Source organism: Triticum urartu, chromosome 7A, assembly GCF_056163025.1.
Source record: "Triticum urartu cultivar PI428250 chromosome 7A, HENAU_Tu73, whole genome shotgun sequence".
NCBI classification, from domain to species: Eukaryota; Viridiplantae; Streptophyta; class Magnoliopsida; order Poales; family Poaceae; genus Triticum; species Triticum urartu.
The window spans coordinates 360531193-360551028 of NC_141879.1; the positions used below are offsets into that span (position 1 = coordinate 360531193).

The window sequence follows — 19836 nt, forward strand, 5'->3', positions numbered from 1 at the left end:
TGGGATGGTTCCAGCTCAGGCTCTAGAGCTGGTGTCACACTCCAGTATGCATAAACGTCCTCCGTTAAAACAAGGTACTTGCCTGAAAATATGTTAAACAAAGAGGGAGCAGGCAAGGTAATAGTCTCAAAGTTATTGTTACCAAAAATCAGTCTATAGTTAAGCAACTTCTTCTTATTCTTAACAATAAAATCATGTGCTACCTTACTCTTATAATCTAGAAAAATATTAGGCAGCCACTTTTCCTCTTTCTCATAATGCCTGATGGGTATGTTAAAGTGTGCAGCTAGGCGTGAGGCAAAGATGCCTCCAAGAACGGGGCCCTTAGTACGGTTCAGGTTTAACCGCTTGGCAACAATAGCGCCTAAACTGAAGGTAGTATCTTGAAACAAGGCATGGCTCAAAATAACAATATCAGGAGCACTAAGGTTCCCACAGTTCCCCGACCAATTAAGCATCTACTAGCAAATATTGAAAAGTAACATAGAATAGGAAAATGTATGCTAGTGATTCTTGCATCGAAAACTTTCCTCGTTTCCCCTACAGCAATCATATCAATAAACCCCTCCACATCATCATGATGTGGTTCCTCTATGCTTCCCTCAAAAGGTATCAAACAAACCCGACAAAAATCACGAAGTGACATCTCCTTATGCTCATCATATAAATAAAATTCCACCGAAGGTGGTGAGCTCCTAGCATGGAAATGAAAGTTTTGCACAAAGATATTGGTGAGCAAGAGATACTATTCACGTTGGTCGTGGAAGAAGGCGGTGAGGCCTGGATTCTCAGCCAAATAATAAAAATCTTCATGAATCCCGGCTTCTCTCAAGAAATCATCACAAGGCCATTCACGCGGCCGAACCTCCGCAGTACGAGGGAGATTATACTTGGGCTTCTTGTTCTCTTCACTTTGTTTATCCTTCGAGCTTCGGCTCGAAGAGCCCCTCAAAAATCTCTTCATCTTTTTCTAAAAATTTCTGAAATTTTTAGCAACTCAAAATAAAAGTGAATCAGACTCAACAAAATTGATAGCAACTACTCCCACAAGTGCCTAGAGACTATATCATGCATTAGAACTACTTGGGACCATATAAATTTGACATGCAAGATCAAAAATAGGGTCACCTAGGCAGCAAAAATATGCAATGAATAAAGCAGTAGAACAAAAGCTAATTAGACCATTGGAGGAGTCACATACCAAAGAACAGTCCCCCAAAGCAGTTTTGTGAATGGGGCTTTGAGCAAGGGGATAGTAAATGGCACCAAGATGAGGAAGAACTCGGGTTTGAGCTGGTTGGTGATTTTTTGGGGAGGAAGTAGGACTGTGTGGTGGCTGGAATAAGTGGAGGGGCGCACCATGGGCCCACGAGGCAGGGGGGCGCATCCTGGACCATCGTGGCCAGGTGCTTGCTCCCCCTCGTGTGTTCTCAGTGCCAGATATTCTCTAATATTCTAGAAAAAAATCATATTTAATTTTCAGGGCATTTGGAGAACTTTTATTTTCGAGGTATCTTTTATTACAAGGATAATTCAGAAAACAGACAAAAAACACTGTTTTTGCTTTATTTAATATAAATAACAGAAAGTAAAAAGAGGGTACAGCGAGTTGTGTTTTCTAACTTCATCCATCTCATGCTCATCAAAAGGAATCCACTAACAAGGTTGATCAGGTCTTGTTAACAAACTCATTTCAAATAACATGAAACCAGAGAATTTTCGAATAACACTAGGTTACCTCAACGGGGATATGCACATCCCCAACAATAAGAATATCATATTTCTTCTTGACAGTAGGAAGAGGAAATTCAAAACCTGCAATAGTGATTGTTGAAAATTTTCCAATAGAGTTGATACTGTGGACTTGAGGTTGTTTCCTCGAAAAGTGTATCGTATGCTCATTACCATTAACATGAAAAGTGACATTGCCTTTGGTGCAATCAATAATAGCCCCTGTAGTATTCAAAAAGGGTCTTCCAAGAATAATAGACATACTATCGTCCTCAGGAATATCAAGAATAACAAAGTCCATTAAGATAGTAACGTTTGCAACCACAACAGGCACATCCTCACAAATACCGACAGGTATAGCAGTTGATTTGTCAGCCATTTGCAAGGATATTTCAGTAGGTGTCAACTTATTCAAATCAAGTCTACAGTATAAATAGAGAGGCATAACACTAACACCGGCTCCAAGATAACATAAAGCAGTTTTAACATAGTTTCGTTTAATGGAGCATGGTATAGTTGGTACTCCTAGATCTCCAAGTTTCTTTGGTATTCCACCCTTAAAAGTATAATTAGCAAGCATGGTGGAAATTTCAGCTTCCAGTATCTTTCTTTTATTAGTAACTATATCTGTCATATATTTAGCATAAGGATTCATTTTAAGCATATCGGTCAAACGCATACGCAAAAAGATAGGTCTAATAATTTCAGGAAAGCGCTCAAAATCCTCATCATCCTTTTTCTTGGATGGTTTAGGAGGAAAAGGCATGGGTTTCTGAACCCATGGTTCTCTTTCTTTACCGTGCTTCCTAGCAAAAATGTATCTCTTATCATAACGTTGATTCTTTGATTGTGGGTTATCAAGATCAACAACAGGTTCAATTTCTACATCATTAATATTGCTAGGTTGAGCATCAACATGAACATCATCATTAACATTATCACTAGGTTCATGTTCATTACTAGATTGTGTTTCAGCATCAGAAATAGAAATATCCTTGGGATTCTCGGGTGTGTCAACAACAGGTTCACTAGAAGCATGCAAAGTCCTATCATTTTTCTTTTTCTTCCTCTTAGAAGGACTAGGTGCCTCAACATTAGTTCTCTAAGAATCTTGCTCAATTCTCTTAGGAGGGCCCTCATGATACAATGGTTCCTGAGTCATTTTACCACCTCTAGTCATAACTCTAACAACATTATCATTCTTCTTATTATTTAATTCATTGAGCAAATCATTCTGAGCTTTAAGCACTTGTTCTACTTGAGTGGTAACCATAGAAGCATGTTTACTAATAAGTTTAAGTTCACCTTTAACATTAGCCATATAATCACCCAAGTGTTCAAGCATACCAGCATTGTGTTTCAATTGTCTACCAATATAAGCATTGAAGTTTTCTTGTTTAACCATAAAGTCATCAAACTCATCAAAGCATGGGCTAGCAAACTTAGTAAATGGGATTTCACATTTATCAAATCTATAGAGAGAATTTAACTTTACTACCTATGTTGGGTTATCAAAACCGTGTGTTTGTTCAACAGGCGGCAAATTAAGACCATGTATTTCTTCAATAGGTGGTAAAGTCTTAACATCTTCAATTTTAATACATTTTTCTTTCATAGATTTCTTTGCCTCTTGCATAACTTCAGGATTAAGAAATAGAATACCCCTTTTCTTCGGAGTTGGCTTAGGAGTTGGTTCAGGAAGTGTCCAATTATTTTCATTGGTCAACACATTATTCAATAGAATTTCAGCTTGATTAACTGTTCTTTCCCTGAAAACACAACCAGCACAACTATCTACGTGGTCTTTGGAAGCATCGGTTAGTCCATTATAAAAGATATCAAGTATTTCATTTTTCTTGAGAGGATGATCAGGCAAAGCACTAAGTAATTGGAGAAGCCTCCCCAAGCTTGTGGGAGACTCTCTTCTTCAATTTGCACAAAATTATATATTTCCCTTAAAGCAGCTTGTTTCTTATGAGTGGGGAAATATTTAGCAGAGAAGTAGTAAATCATATCCTGGGGACTACGCACACAACCAGGATCAAGAGAATTAAACCATATCTTAGCATCACCCTTTAATGAGAACGGAAATAATTTAAGGATATAATAGTAGCGAGTTTTCTCATCTTTAGTGAACAGGGTAGCTATATCATTTAATTTAGTAAGATGTGGCACAACAGTTTCAGATTCATAGCCATAGAAAGGATCAGATTCAACCAAAGTAATTATATCAGGACCAACAGAGAATAATCCTTATCAGTAATAAAGATAGGTGAAGTAGCATAAGCAGGATCATATTTCATTGTAGCATTTAGAGATTTTTCTTTCAGCTTAGCTAATAGTTTCTTAAGATCACTTCTATCATTGCAAGCTAAGAAGTCTCTAGCAGTTTCTTCATCCATAACATAACCCTCAGGCACAACAGGCAATTCATATCTAGGGGGAGAATCTTCATCATCACTTTCATCAATATTATTAGTTTCAATAATTTCATTCTTTCTAGCCCTAGCAAGTTGTTCATCAAGAAATTCACCAAGTGGCATAGTAGTATCAAGCATAGAAGTAGTTTCATCATAAGTATCATGCATAGCAGAAGTGGCATCATCAATAACATGCGACATATCCGAATTAATAGCAGAAACAGGTTTAGGTGTCGCAAGCTTACTCAAAACAGAAGGTGAATCAAGTGCAAAGCTAGATGGCAGTTCCTTACCTCCCCTTGTAGTTGAGGGAAAAATCTTGGTTCTTTGATCTTTCAAGTTCTTCATAGTCACCAGCAGATATAAATCCCAAGTGACTCAAAGAATAGAGCTATGCTCCCCGGTAACGGCGCTAGAAAATGGACTTGATAACCCACAAATATAGGGGATCGCAACAGTTTTCGAGGGTAGATTATTCAACCCAAATTTTTGATTCGACACAAGGGGAGCCAAAGAATATTCGCAAGTATTTGCAGCTGAGTTGTCAATTGAACCACACCTGGAAACTTAATATCTGAAGCAAAGTATTTAGTAGCAAAGTAATATGATAGTAGTGGCAGCGGTAGCAAAAGTAATATTTTTGGGATTTGTAGTGATTGTGACAGTAGCAACGGAAAAGTAAATAAGCGAAGAACAATATATGAAAAGCTCATAGGCAATGGATCGGTGATGGAGAATTATGTTAGGTGTGATTATCATGCAACAGTTATAACATAGGGTGACACAGAACTAGCTCCAATTCATCAATGTAATGTAGGCATGTTTTGCGAATATAGTCATATGTGCTTATGGAAAAGAACTTGCATGCCATCTTTTGTCCTACCCTCCCGTGGCAGCGGGGTCCTATTGGAAACTAAGGGATATTAAGGCCTCCTTTTAATAGAGTACCGGACCAAAGCATTAACACATAGTGAATATATGAACTCCTCAAACTACAGTCATCACCGGGAGTGGTCCCGATTATTGTCACTTCGGGGTTGCCGGATCATAACACATAGTAGGTGACTATAGACTTGCAAGAGAGGATCAAGAACTCACATATATTCATGAAAACATAATAGGTTCAGATCTGAAAGCATGGCACTCGGGCCCTAGTGACAAGCATTAAGCATAACAAAGTCATAGCAACATCAATCTCAAAACATAGTGGATACTAGGGATCAAACCCTAACAAAACTAACTCGATTACATGATAAATCTCATCCAACCCATCACCGTCCAGCAAGCCTACGATGGAATTACTCACACACGGTGGTGAGCATCATGGAATTGGTGATGGAGGAAGGATGATGATGACGATGGCGACGGATTCCCCTCTCCGGAGCCCCGATCGGACTCCAGATCAACCCTCCCGAGAGAGATTAGGGCTTGGCGGCGGCTCCATATTGTAAAACGTGATGAATCCTTCTCTCTGATTTTTTTCTCCCCGGACACGAATATATGGAGTTGGAGTTGAGGTCGGTGGAGCGTCAGGGGGCCCACGAGGCAGGGGGGCGCGCCCAGGGGGGTAGGCGTGCCCCCACCCTCGTGGACAGGGTGTGGGCCCCCTAACATGGATTCTTCTTCCAGAATTTTTTATATATTCTAAAAATAATCTCCGTCGATTTTCAGGTCATTCCAAGAACTTTTAATTCTACACAAAAATAACAGCATGGCAATTCTGCTGAAAACAGCATTATTCCGGGTTGGTTCCATTCAAATCATGCAAGTTAGAGTCCAAAACAAGGGCAAACGTGTTTGGAAAAGTAGATACGACGGAGATATATCATGAATCTCATCCAACTCCTCATAGACCAGTGAGCCTACGAAGGAATTACTCACTCCCAGTGGGGAGCATCATGGAATTGGCGATTGAGATAGGTTGGTGATGATGAAGATCGAAGATCCCCCTCTCTAGGGCCCCAAACGGACTCCAGATCTGCTCTCCCGAGGAAGAACATGGCCTGGCGGCGGCTCTGTCCTGTGGATCGTGATAATTCTTTCTCCCTGATTTTTTTCTGGAATAATGTGAATTTATAGTATCAGGGGGGTCATGAGCGGGGCCACCAGGTGGGTACAACCCACCTGGGCACGCTAGGAGAGGGGGGCGCGCCCTGGTGGGTTGTGCCCACCCAGGAGCCCCCTTTCCTGTGGGTCTTGGCTCCAGAAATTCTTATTATTGGTATAAAAAATCCTCAAAAAGTTTCGTTCCATTCTGAGAACTTTTATTTATGCACAAAAACAACACCATGGTAGTTCTGCTGAAAACAGCGTCGGTCGGGGGTTAGTTTCATTCAAATCATGCAAATTAGAGTCCAAAACAAGAGGAAAAGTATGAGAAAAAGTAGATACGTTGGAGATGTATCAGTCACTTATGTGGCGAACGTTCCATGGGAGGAGGACGGCAGACAAACGCATTTTCCTCGCAGTTTTAGTTGCGAAGCAAGATCGAACGGTCGTAGGTTCGGGAATGTTATCAGGAAAACGAGCCCAATTTTTCTCTTCTTCCTATATATCAAAAAGTATGCTACTTGGTGTCGGCTTAGTCAACAAATGATTGTGCCAACGTTGACCGTTGGATTGACATTCAACGTTTGTCGTGTTTCTTCAGTCTCTTCTTCCTCCAGTTTCCAAAGCCAAACCAGCGCCGTCGGGACTGCCTGCTCCCGCTTCCCATGGCTGGCCGTGCTGCCACGCACGCATCATGGCCACATCGCACCGTAAAACTCTGCACATCTTCCCCGGCTCCTATTTGTTCCCGTCTGAGGCCTCACCATCGTCCTCCGCTTTAGTTCGCTCGCCGCGGCGCCGCCCTCCGGTGTTGTCAACATGGTCAACAACTGAGAGGAATAAGGAGATGATTGTACATGGTGAGGATGACAGTAGGGACCCAGCAGCGCGCACAGTAATTTTGTTTTTTTCGAGACGGAGAAGGGTATCAACTGGGTTCTGCGGGAGCTGTGGCCCTTCTAGCCCAGGCTTTTATTTCATATGTTTACCACATGACCAGCCCAGTTTTTTTTCCTTTCTGAGAATGGCTAGCCCATTATTTTGTTTTTTGCAGAATAACCAACGTAGGCCTACTTGCTTTTTCTACGCCCTGCTAGGCCGGAAATCTTTCAAGATGAGGATGGATGGATTAGGGCTTGCGCAGGAAATGGGCTATAAGTAATAAGAAATGGGCTATAAAAAAATACAGCAAACACGCAATTAGTTCCGAAATACTTTTTCCTTTTGGATTTTGATATTTTAAATTTTATTGTTTTGTGCGAGTAAAATTTCATTGGATATAAATTAAGTTATATTTTGTTTTTAAATTAATTTGAATCTGGCTAGAAATTTCGGGTTGTATGTTGTTTGGGACAGATTTGGAGGCTGACTTGTGGATCTACTAGGTTGACATGTATGAAAAGCTTTGTCAACTTAGTCCAAAAATGATTCTAGCAGCAGTGACCGTTGGAAGTTAATCCAACGGCCGTGCTACTTCTTCAATATCTCATCTTCTAGCTCCAGCCGCCCAAACCAGCGGCGGTGGGACTGCCTGCTCCCGCCTCCGATGGTCGGCTGTGCTGCCACACAGGCCGCACCGCCCCACCCTACTCCATCGCTGGCCAGGCCGTTCCTCTACTCACCCACACCTCTTGTTATTTTCCGGCGATGGCAGCCGAACCAGTAAACCCTCACACTCCCCACCGCATGGGCAACCACTTCCGAGTCTTCACCGGCTCCTTGTCGTTCCGTTCCTAGGCCTCGCCGTTGTCCACCGCCTTGGTGCTCTCGGCGCAGCGTGGTCAACGAACGACATCCATCAGAAGTGGACTGTACGTGGAGAGGCTGACAGCTGGGTCCACGGCCGCACACAAGGAAATGCCTCCTTATTACGCGCAAAATAATGATTCCTCCACCTGACAGCTGGGACCCACCGGAAGGGCCTCTGTATTTCATGAAAAAAACGCCCCCCTCCCCGCTGACAGCTTGGACCCACCAGCTATATCTTTGCACGCAAGGAAGTGCCTCCTTATTATGCACAAAAAAAGAATACTCCCCTGCTAGGTAGGACCCACCATAGTGGGAGGCTGACTTGTGGGCCTACTAAGTTGATGGGGACGGAGGGCTTTGTCAACTTAGTCAATATGAATGATTCTAGCTCCAGTGACAGTAAGATGTCCATCCAACGGCCGTAGTGCTTCTTCAACCTCTGATCTTCTTGCTCCAGCTGCCCAAACCAGCACTGGTCGTGTCGCGTGCTCCTGCCTCCCATGGCCAGTTGTGCTGCCGCGGAGGCCTCACCGCCCCTACTACTCCCACCGCTGGCCAGGCCATCCCTATACTCATCCACACCCCCTGTTATTCTGCGGCGACGATAGCCTCACGCCGCAGCCGAACCAATGAACCCTCGTACTCACTACAAAAAAAAGACACATCCGTGACATTTTGGGTCGAACGAAATTTTTTTCTGTCATACTTATGACACTTCTATGACAATAATTGTGACAAAACACGGTATCATCATCGATGTGGTGGGGTCCTACTTCTATGACAAAAAAATCATGACAGAAAATGGGCTTTTCGTCCTGGGTGGGCCAGAGATGCAGCTGCATGACATTCTTTGGGTCATCCATGACGGAAACAACTGTGGTAGAAGCGAGGGCAAGGAAAATATCAGGGTGTTCCCGGTTACGGTGGGTGGTCGGGGCCAAGCGATGCATGTTTCTCTCATACACGCACGCGCGTGGGTGCAAGGCGTTGGGATCTAACTAAACCTGAGCGAGGCGTTGGGTTCTAACTGAACCTGAGCGATTGCACTGCAGGCTATTTGTTACTGAACCTGAGCGATCGATCGATGGCTGTTAACTGAACACGATCAAGCGATTCCTTCGCTACTGCTACTAACTGAAGCCGATCGATGCTGCCTCTGGATGAATAGTGAGCATTGCTGGGGGGTTTGGATGAACAGTTCCCGGTGGGGGTGGATGAACAGGACCCCGTGGTGTTGCCTCTGGATGAACAGGACCCCGATCGATCAAGCCGGTTGGGGCTAGATGAACCGGACCACCCCGTTGTGGGCTGGATGAATAGTAGCTCGTGGAGGGCTGGTTGAACTGGAGCCCATGGAGAGGGCTGGTTGAACAGTAGCCCGTGGAGTAGCGCGTGGTGGAGGCTGGATGAACAGGAGGCCGTGGATGAACAGTCACAGGTGGAGGCTGGAGGCGGTCGACGGTGGATGAACAGTAGCCCGTGGAGGCTGGAGGGGGTTGACGGTGGAGATGAAATGTATCCCAGGGAGTCCCGTTTTGCGGTACGCCACACCCCTCCCGATGAGCAGGACCCCCGTTTCGACCGTAGCACTCCAACACAAGTCCGCTTCCTCTATTTTGCGGTACGCCACACCCCTCCCAATCAACAGACCCCCGTTTCGACTGTAGGAGGTCCGTTTCCTCCGTTTTGCGGTATGCCACAACCCTCCCGATGAACAGGATCCCGTTTTGAACGTGGCCGATCGAACACAAGCCCATTTCCTCCGTTCTACGATACGCCAGGCCTCATTTCCATCGGTTTTTCCGTCTAAGCCCTCCCGATGAACACGACGACGCATTCTGTTCTGACCCAGCCGGTTGGCTCCCCATGAACACGACGACGACGCTGTTTCTCTGTTTCGACCCAGCCATGTACACGAGACCTGGCCGTACGTATGCGCGAGTAGGCGTTTGAGACCCTGCCCGTATGTACATACGTGGCCGTATTTTCTTTCTTGCACACTGGCGGCTGTACGTACGTGTACATGGTATCTGCGTGCCTATACTACGACATGTGCGTGCCTCTACATTGACCAGTATGTATGTACACGTTCGCGACCAGAATGACAACGCTACGTACGCTTCGACCAGGTGGGTTCCGACTGTCAGGCACTTCCTTGCGTGTGAAGATGTAGCTGGTGGGTCCCAGCAGTCAGGGGGGCGAATCATTTTTTTTCCCGGACGCACTTCCTTGCGTGCGAAGATGTAGCTGGTGGGTCCCAGCAGTCAGGGGGAAAAGTTTTTTTCACGAAATACAATGGCCCATCTGGTGGCTCCCTGCTGTCAGGTGGAGGAATATTTATTTTACGCGTAATAAGGAGGCACTTTGATGTAGGGTAGAACCCTAATCGCCCGATCTTTCATGAAAGAAGCGGATCCCGCGAAGAACACGAGGAACATGAGGGAGGAAACGAGGGAAATCACGAGGGGAAACACGAGAGAATCACTGAACCAACAAGAAATAGTCACACATGTGCTAGATCCATGAACACAAAGGATTCACACGGTACACAATCAACCAAGGATGATACAAGGGTAGCCGGTCTTCTCTGTGAAGAGGTCTTGATGTTCTTCCCTAAAGAGGGGTCTTGAATCCAAAGGGATCTTCTCCGTAGAGGTCGTGGTCTCTCTCGTGGAGTAGATCCGATATGGATGAGCGTAGCTCTATCTCTCAAATGAGCTAAACCAACGCTAACCCTAGAAAGTTGGACGAGGTGGAGTATATATAGTCTAGGGGGGAGAAGGGATACACGGGCCTCGGCCCTTCTCGGTGCGCTGACAGGGGAGGCTGGATGTCCGGGTTTTCAGGCAATGCCGGATGTCCGGGCTGGGAGGCCGGATATCCGGGTTGGAGTGGTGGCACTTGTTGCTCTCGGGTTCGGAGGGGCCAGGTTTTCGGGCTGGGAGCCGGATGTCCGGAGGCTCGGGAATGGCCGGATGTCCGGGCTGGAAAGGCCGGATGTCTGGGGCCTGGGAGCTGTTCTCCGTCTTCTTCTGTCGTCGCTTCCATGCTTCCCTCGCAGATGGTGTAGTTGTTCCTTGGCGCTTACACTCCTCCTCAACATTCGTGAAGCTCCGACAATACCTATGCATGCACACGGGTGAAGTGCCAAGTAGCATACCATCCTCGAAGGGGTCAAGTGAGCACGTGTAAAGGAGATTATTCACCTTTATGTATGTGAAGTAGATGTCGCATGTGTCACTTGCCAAATGGACTCTTGACATGGTGATGTCCATAGGATGCTCCGCATCATCACCCCTCCCTTGGGAAAGATCCGACCTCGGATCAAAATCCAAATTTACCATGGGAAACAGATGGCGTCACCATGTAGGAGTGGTCGATCACCAAGTTCTCGTCATCTTGAAGCTCGAAATGGGCACTCTCCAATGTCGCACCATCTTGGGATTCCTTCAAAAGTAGCAAAGACAACAAACACATGGAAAAACAAATGTGGTTAGCGTTAGTGCAAAACCAAGCATTCAAGAGGTGATTGACCAAACAAGTGTCGTCATCATGCAAAGCATATGGTTTGACAAAGGATTGTGACATGGCATATAAGCATATAAATTGAGCACAATCAAAGATATCATGGGGAGAAGCATGTAAATGTGAGGTAGTGATGCAAATATGTGTAACAAGAGAATAAGCATCTACCTCAAGATCATAGCAAGCATGGGCAAATTGCTCAATGAAAGGTCTATGGTAGGCATAGGAATCATTCACAACACCAAATAAAATGAAGTTTCTAAACACATGGGTCAAGTGCAAGACAATCCAAGCATAATGTGCATTGGGTGTAGTGAATATCGTGTGGCACTCAACACAATGGAAATAGCAATTGTTCATCATGTGTGAGGCAATCAAGGCAAGCATGTAGCAATCAATGGGACATGGCAGATGTGAAGTGATGACATTGTTGCAACCAAACATATGAGAGGAGCATGTAATCCAAGAATTGGATGCAACACACAAGGCATAAATATCATGATGCATGGAACGGTGAAAATGACAAGTTGAAGCAAGATCTCTAACATGTGTGCAATCAAGTCTCATGGTGCAAGCAACACAAGTAGTATGATCCGCAATATCCATGCTCATGGTATGGGGGTTCTCAAAAGAGAAGGATATCACCTTGAAAGCATGTCCTTGTGCGTCCTTCACAATGCCGAAGTACAAGCAAGTGCGATGTAGAATCGTAGTGGTAGGAGGTGGTTCGCTCTCAAGAGCTCGAATGGTCAACTCACGTGACGTGGAAGCTGACACGAGGTCCAAGTTTCCTACACATGCACAAAACAAGGCCAAGAACGTATGTGCATGGTAGATAAACACATCATCCATCATGATGGGTCTCTTCTCTTGCACATAACCATTAGAAGCACAAGTGCATGAATAATATGACGCAACAACGGCAATATTCATGGCACTAGGTATATGGTGCAAAGAGGTAAGACAAGCATGCTTCACAAGAGAAATGTCAAAATCTCCAAATATATGCGAGAATTCTATGGGGGCAAACTCATTATCAAGACTAAAGGCATAATTGCACTCAATACATGGCAAATCATCTAGCATGAGGGAGGCAACATATGGAGATATATGACGTCAAGCAATAACAACCATGTGATAAGCATGTAGATGGTTGTCATCAACAACATGAAGTGAGCAAGTATGAATCATCGGTGATGCAACAAGGCAAGCAATCATAAGAATCAAGTCGTGCAAGCTAGTAGTGCAAAGATGCAACATACCAAAGGAAATCATGGCAATCATGTCATGTGAGCAAATAATAAGCATATGCAATGCACATGACATATCACAAGCACGAACACAAAGCAAGATGAAAGTATCATCATAGGCATGGGGCACAAAGCAAACATGGCAATAACAGGCAATATCTCCACCAATCTTGCAAATACACATACAAGTAGTAGAATCAATTATCATGTGTAATGCAAAGCATGGGTCACAAATGCATGGCAAAGGCTTAGTAATGAACATATCATGCAAAGTGAACATGGCAAGATTGGCAAAGGATATATAATGGACAATAACCCATAGCCAAGTGAGGGTCATGTAGAAGAAATGCGCGAAGTCTTTGCGCGAAGAGAGTGGTGGGAAAGACAATCCATGGGATCCCAAGTCATCATTGCTCCCTAGAGCTCGTTTTGTCAACTCGTGGGATTGCGAGGTTGAAAAGAATTCGTGGGTACCTACACAAAAGAGACACAAACGAAAGAGATTGTGTGTGTGGTAAATGTACACATCATCCATCATGATGTGTATGTGCACGTCAGAGTTAGCACAAGATAAGCATCGCTCAAAGAAATTTGATGCATGGTATAAGAACATGTCATCCATCATGAAAGAATAGTTATTGTGTATGACACGATGGGTACACAAATTGAGCGTGCAAGTATAAGGCACATCAATAGCATGTTTATTCATGGGGAGCATATTGTGCACACAAGTATTGGGATCATGCAATGAATGGGATGAATCAAAATCTCCTAAAATGTATGAGGAAACTATGGGGGTCTCCTCATGAGCAATAATGGAAACATCATATGGAGAAAATGGACAACATACAAAACAATGCATATCCGAAGCTAGGTGGCCATGGCAGGGCATATGCGTTAAAGGATGCAAAGGGAGCATATCAATACCATCGCAAGAAAAACAAATGTCAATAACCATGGGCTTGTCATATATGCCATAAGTGCAAATTGGGTTAATCTTAATGGCATATGCATAGTCACTATGAAGAGATTGCAAATATGACATGTGGTCGATCTCATGCATAGCATATGACAAGTCAAGCGGATTGGCAAACATGATGTGACCGAGAGAATTAGCACAAGAAATCCTATGTAACATGGCATCACAACTAATAGACTTCACATGGCAACTATGATACTCATCACAAATGGGTAAATCATCGCACGGGGAAGTCACACTATCATGAAGCATGGAAATAGGTTGATCAACATCATGCAAGCAATCAACGTCAAGAATGTCCACTAGTGGGACTAGAGCATCACCTTCACCTATGTTACCTTTGTCATTCCAGTCATGTGGTGTAGGTGATGTGGGAAACACCAAATGGTGGTCATCTTCATCTTGATGGAACCATGTGGGGGGTGCATCATATTCCACCATGGCCATCGTCTTGTCCAAAGGGAGGACGAAGTCATCACGAATCGGCACGTCATCATAGATGGCACCTAGTACCAAATGAGAAGACACAATAGAGGTAGAGGTTAAGTCGTTAGAAATCGAAGAGGCCTCACATGCCCTATCAACTATGACACACTCTCTCTCTTTATGTGGTGGTTCACTCACTCCCTCAAAATAGGTGCGCTCAAACTCACATATGGTGGAGTCACTCATCTCACTCAAGAGGTGGGGGTTTTGGCTCTCCTCACATGGGAATTGTGGAAACACATCATATATGGGTCTAGTGGTGAAGTCACTCTCACTCTCAATATGGTGGCAAAAGTCACTCAAGTCATCATATGTCGCCGTGGTCGAAGGGAAAATCCCATGCTCAACCATCTCCTCGTCGTCGCCGTGGATGAATGCCGAAGATGGAACATCATCACTCTCGCCTCCAAAGATGGAAGCATCATCCTTGCTCGCCACCTTGTCGCTCGCCTCCAAAGCTTGGTCCTTGAGGTTCTCCATAGTCGTACTTGTTGCCGCACCATCTTGAAAAAGAGTCGAAGTAGACTCGGCATCATCAATGCCACAAAGAGGGATGGCGGTGAAGTCGAACTTGGGAGCATCGTCTTGGAGCTCGTTGGGCTTGGACATCATGGTGGTACTAGCCTCATGCTCGTTCTCATGGAGCTTGGTCGTCGCAGAGTGAGCTTGGGGTGGAGAAGCTTTGAGCTTCATGAGTTCTTGTGCCGCCTTGAGAGCACCAATGTAGTTGTCTTCGAGGGACTTGTAGTTCTCAAGGAAGATCGTCTTGGAGATGTCATTGTGCAATCCCATCATGAAGTGGAACTTCATCAAAATGGGGTCGTCCACGCCGGCTCGTCGCAAGGCTTTCTTCATCTCCTTGAAGTACTCGTCGATGGTCTTGGATCCTTGGATGGTGTTCTCCAATTGGCGTTGAAGTTGTTTCATGTAGGTTGGGGGCACGAACTCCCGCCGCAAAGCTCTCTTCATCTTGCGCCAACTCATGTCGTAGGTCTCTGAAGGTGCATGAAGCCACCATGTGGATGCGAAGTCGCGGAAGTTCCTTGTGACGCACTTCACTTGATCTTCGAGAGGAACTTGATGTAGCTTGAGGTAGTCGTCCATCAAACGCTCCCAATCGAGATACTCCTCGGGTTCTTGAGTCCCATAGAATGTAGCTTGAGGTAGTCATCCATCAAACGTTCCCAATCGAGATACTCCTCGGGTTCTTGAGTCCCATAGAAAGGAATCTCATGGTCGATGTCGAGGTCGTAGTAGCTCATGGAAGTCGCGGACTTGAGCTTGAGGAGCTTCTCTTGAGGTGCTTGTGGGCGAAGATGTCGTATGTCCGTAGGCGAAGATGCCTTGAAGTCGCTTGGCGAAGATGCCAAGGGCGATGGTGAAGACGTTGAGCGGTTGTTGGTGTTGAGCTCTTGACCTTCACATTCATGGTGGTGATGGTGTCGATGCTGATATGACCTTGCTGGAGATGGTAGCTCGGAGGCATGTGCTCTTGAGCATCTTCTCGAAGATGAGGAAGACCGCTTGTAGGACTTGATGAGGGCTTTGATCTCCTCCATCTGAGCTTGCATCTTGGCGTCGGTGGAGTTTTGCATGGCATCGAACTCGTCGTTGTTGTTGTAGACCGAAGATGAAATGCCTTGCCTATCCATCACAAGACTCGAGCAAATATGAGTGGGAGAAAGAGAAGAATGAATACCAAATTTACCTTGACCGAAGTTGAAAGTGGATCAATGATCACTCCAATGTGGACAAGGAAATAGCACAATTGGTACCAATTCTTGTCGGTTTCTCACACCTACACAAATAAGGCTTATGGTGGAGCTCGGTGAGGATACTGGCACAAAAAATTGATGCAAAATGTTAGCAAGAGTCAATAATGTTGAAAGAGATTCACAAATTCGCAAGTGAAACAAGTAGACCAATAGCAATATGGGTGGCACATGGAAATGCACACAAGGATAGATAAATGGGGTCATGCAACCAAGGATGAGCTCAAAATGTGGAGTCCACAGAAAATGCTCTTGTTGCACAACTCTAGAGAGACGCTAGCACGATTTCTCAATACGCGGATATGACACTTGTGCACAACCTATAGGAGACAAAAATGCAACGACTTCTATCCCAAGTATGCTATGTATATGATGTTCCGGTGGTATGATCCAAGATGATCGGATATGACAATCTTATATGCAATGTGGTATGATGCTATGGCAGTTGCTTGCAAGCTTGTTTGCTCTTTCTATTTTGCTTAAAAGCTTTATTCTTTTTTTGTATGGCCACTTTGCGAAATGCACAAACCAAGATAGCTATTGTGTATATGCGGGAACAAACTTGAGGCACAAGGGATGATATGATACCGATATGATATGGTATGTATGCAATGTATGGTGTAGATCACTAATGTGCACAAGTAATGTTGCCAGCAATACTCAAATGGCTAGTCTCGATAGGCAAGTGAGGCAAAATGGGCTAGGGGTTATCAATGCAATGGCAAGGGAATATACAATGGAGGGATACCACGATACCAAGATGATATGGAGGTTACCGTCCTTGGCGATGATGAGTGGCGGTGATTTGATGGAGATACCAATATGATGTAGACTCGTCCCTAAGTAGCCGGAACACCTTAGGAAATGGAAAAACCGCGAACTCAAAATCTCAAATGTCAAATGTCAAATGGTGCTAGCGGGAATGCGGTGGTGGTTTTGTGGAAGTGCAATGATGGGTTATACTAGTAGGCAATGCAGAAGTTGAGAGTAAGGTTGGCTATACACGGTGTCGGAGTTGGAAGTACGGTCCCTAAGTAGCCTGAACACCTTAGGAGACACAACTCACAACACAAACAAAATTGGGTTAAGTCGGGGTGGTGGAAGTGTATGGTGGGCTATGCGGAAGTTATGGTGGTGGTGGTGGTTGATGAAGAAGCAATCGTCCCTAAGTATCCTAAACACCTTAGGAGACTCGAATCACTACTCAAGCAACCACAAATGCTATAAGGAACAAAATTGGTTAGGTTGCGGTAGTCAGTGGTGGTTATGCGGAGGTTGTGGTGGAAGCCCTAGGAAAAGATGCCAAAGTTCCAAAAATTTGATGGAGTCAAATGGTTATGGTAGTATTTTTGTTGGAAGGGGATGTCAAGATCTTTTCAATGAGCTAAAGAACGCGAAAATCGGACTCAGATGAATTAGTTATGGACAAAATGGTGAAACGGGGATGGCTGAGATGTCAGGGGCCGAACATCCGGGCTCGGGGCCGGAAATCTGGGACCTGATATCTAGAACTGTGCATATTTGGCGCTCCAGGAGCCGGATGTCCGGCTTGGGGACCGGATGTCCGGCCCGATGGCCTGGATGTCCGGCCTGAGGCCCGGATGTCCGGCCCGACGAATCCAGGTCTCGTTTGGGGCGGAAATTTTTGAATTGGGGGCGGAAATTGATGATTCCAAGGGCAAAATTTGATGGATTTTGTGGATGGAAAGTGGGTAAACTTGGGGGAAAGATAGATCTAGTCAAGACACAATGAATCCATGGATCAAAATCAACAAAACATCATCAAAACCAACAAGTCACAAAAAAATTGGTGGCTATTTTTGGTGGGGATTTTCGAATTTTGGACGAAATAAACGAAATTAGGCTAGAAAACAAAGAGGGGAGGCTCCGAAATCGTGATCAACGTGGCTCATGATACCAAGATGATGTATGGTAGAACCCTAATTGCCCGATCTTTCACGAAAGGAGCAGATCCCGCGAAGAACACGAGGAACATGAGGGGGGAAACGAGGGAAATCACAAGGGAAAACATGAGAGAATCACTCAACCAACAAGAAATAGTCACACATGTGCTAGATCCATGAACACAAAGGATTCACACGGTATACAATCAACCAAGGATGATACAAGGGTAGCTGGTCTTCTCCGTGAGGAGGTCTTGATGTTCTTCTCTAAAGAGGGGTCTTGAATCCAAAGGGATCTTCTCCGTAGAGGCCGCGGTCTCTCTCGTGTAGTAGATCCGATATGGATGAGCATAGCTCTATCTCTCAAATGAGCTAAACCAACGCTAACCCTAGAAAGTTGGACGAGGTGGAGTATATATGGTCTAGGGGGAGAAGGGATACACGGGCCTCGGCCCTTCACTATGCGCAGACAGGGGAGGCCGGAAGTCCGGGCTGGTCGGGCCGGATGTCCGGGCTTTCAGGCGATGCCGAATGTCTGGGCTGGGGAGGCCGGATGTCCGGGCTGGAGTGGTGGCACATGTTGCTCTCGGGTTCGGAGGGGCCGGATTTCCGGGCTGGGAGCCGGATGTCCGAGGGCTCGGGAACGGCCAGATGTCCGGGGCCTGCAAGCTGTTCTCCGTCTTCTTCCGTCGTCGCTTCCATGCTTCCCTTGCGGATGGTGTAGTTGTTCCTTGGTGCTTGCACTCCTCCTCAACATCCGTGAAGCTCCGACAATACCTATGCATGCACACGGGAGAAGTATCATGTAGTATACCATCCTCGAAGGGGTCATGTGGGCACGTGTAAAGGTGATTATTCACCTTTATGTATGTGAAGTAGATGTCGCATGTGTCACTTGCCAAACGGACTCTTGACATGGTGATGTCCATAGGATGCTCTGCATCACACTTACCTTGTTGCGGCCATGGACCCAGTTGTCAGCCTCTCCATGTACAGTCCACGTCCGATGGAAGCCGTTCCTCGACCACGTTGACCACGCCGCGCCAAGAGCACCAGGGCGGTGGACGACGGTGAGGCCTAGGAAGGGGACGATGCGGAGCCGGGGAAGATGCGGCAGCGGAAGCCCGCGCGGAGAGGAGGACAAGGGTTCACTGGTTCGGCTGCGGTGTGAGGCTGCCGTCGCCGCAGGGCCTGGCCAGCGGTGGGAATAGTAGGGCGCGGTGAGGCCTCCGCGGCAGCACAGCCGGCCATGGGAGGCAGGAGCATGCGGCACGACCGGTGCTGCTTTGGGCAGCTGGAGCAAGAAGACCAGAGGTTGAAGAAGCACTATGACCGTTGGATGGACATCGTACGGTCACTGGAGCTAGAATCGTTCATATTGACTAAGTTGACAAAGCACTCCATCCCCGTCAACTTAGTAGGCCCACAAGTTAGCCTCCCACCAAGGTGGGTCCCGACCAGCAGGGGGAGTATTCATTTTTTGTGCGTAATAAGGAGGCACTTCCAATGGATCCGAGCTGACAGTGGGGGGAACCTTTTTTTCGCGCAATACGGTGGCCCGTCCGGTGGGTCCCAGCAGTCAGGGGGAAATGTTTTTTCGCGAAATACGGTGGCGTGTCCGGTGGGTCCCTGCTGTCGGGTGGAGGAATCATTATTTTCCGCGTAATAAGGAGGCACTTCCTTGCCGCCATCGTGGACCCAGCTGTCAGCCTCTCCACGTACAGTCCACGCCCGATGGAAGCCGTTCCTTGACCACGTTGGCCACGCCGCACCGAGAGCACCAGGGCGGTGGACGACGGCGAGGCCTAGGAAGGGGAAGACGCGGAGCCGGGGAAGACGCGATAGTGGAAGCCCGTGCGGAGAGGAGTACGAGGGTTCACTGGTTCGACTGTGGTGTGAGGCTGCCATCGCCGCAGAATAACAGGGGGTGTGGGTGAGTAGAGGGATGGCCTGGCCAGCGGTGGGAGTAGT

At 46.0% G+C, this 19836-nt stretch overlaps 1 pseudogene; it reads right to left on the reverse strand.

The window, feature by feature from the left end:
• Positions 1–1729: 1729 nt before the first annotated feature.
• LOC147959604 (uncharacterized) lies at positions 1730–18831 on the reverse strand (annotated as a pseudogene).
• Positions 18832–19836: the final 1005 nt, after the last annotated feature.